At 35.2% G+C, this 1,405-nt stretch overlaps 1 pseudogene; it reads right to left on the reverse strand.

Moving 5' to 3' along the window:
- Positions 1-752: 752 nt before the first annotated feature.
- On the reverse strand, positions 753-1,145 carry LOC144380508 (ATP synthase F(0) complex subunit g, mitochondrial pseudogene; annotated as a pseudogene).
- Positions 1,146-1,405: the final 260 nt, after the last annotated feature.

Raw genomic sequence — 1,405 nt, forward strand, 5'->3', positions numbered from 1 at the left:
CATATGGTTATATCTTTAAATACTGAAAAGATATTTAATAGCATTCTACAACCAATTCTTAGCATGACTCTTAATAAAACAGGAACAGTAATTAGGAAAAATACTATTCATGAAAAGCTAACATCAAATATTATTTTATTTGTAGATTGGTGAAGTGAATTTCAATAAATTAGAAATAAGTCAGTGAGATTGGCAACCATGCCAATAAGACTTCTCTTAGAAGTTTTATTCAATATAATAAGAGACTAAAAACATTAGTGTAAATATTAGAAACCAAGAAACAATTTTTTGTTTGTGGTTGACTTAACTGTTGATCTAGAAAACCTATGAAATTCCACTTAAAAAAAACTATCAAGGGCACCTGGGTGGCTCAGTCATTAAACGTCTGCCTTAGGCTCGGGTCATGGTCCTAGGGTCTTGGGATCGAGCCCCACATCGGGCTCCCTGCTCGGCCGGGAGCCTGCTTCTCCCTCTCCCGCTCCCCCTGCTTGTGTTCTCTCCCTTGCTGTCTTTCTCTCTGTCAAATAAATAAATAAAAATAAAAAAAACCTATCAAAATGGATGATGTAATTTAGGAAGATTTCTGGGTACAGGATAAACAAAAAGCAAGCTTTTTTTTTTTCTTTACTATCTCTCATAATTTATAAGTGAGCAATCCATCTTATTTTAAATGTTAACAAAATTATAAAATATCAAGAGATAAATATAATAAGAATATATAAAAAATATTTTTATATACTATCTTATTTTATGCAAATACCAGTCTGATCACACATGGTCCAAGAACACTCAAATAATAAACCAAATATAAAAAGATATTAAAGATTGGTCTTCAAACATTATAGCCAATGATACCACGCTTGCCTATGATTTCACCAACATAAAACCTCATCCACACCTCAGTGGCCACCAAACCATTCAGCAGAGCTCCCTTAACTGTGAGCCTTTTGAAGCTACTGGTTTGAGCACACTTGACTATTTTTTTTCAAGCTCTGAATAGCTGTAGGGATCTCAGCAGGAGTTGGAGGAACCAGCTCAACCTTGGCATAGTGTCAAAATGTAGCCAGTCAAGGTTACATTTAAGTCCCAGCAGCATTCACCAGCACCGGGACCCTCTCCACAAGGTTACAGACAAACTGGGCCATGGTTCCAGGATGTAAAGTCTAAAAAAATCTTTAAATTGTATAGAACAGGGCTAATACTTTAGAATAGTGGGGTAAGGACATCTGAGAGTCAGCTCCTCCACAAAAACAATAAAAACAGTGGTAAAAATTATTAAAATAATCTTCTCCCACTCTGGAAATTAACCAAATGTTTCCAACCATTCAAGGAGCATTTATTCAAGAAAAATGGTTAAATCTTGGAAATAACAGTAGGTTTTGCTTGCCCTATACCCATTTTCTTC

This window comes from Halichoerus grypus, chromosome X (assembly GCF_964656455.1).
Source record: "Halichoerus grypus chromosome X, mHalGry1.hap1.1, whole genome shotgun sequence".
NCBI lineage: Eukaryota > Metazoa > Chordata > Mammalia > Carnivora > Phocidae > Halichoerus > Halichoerus grypus.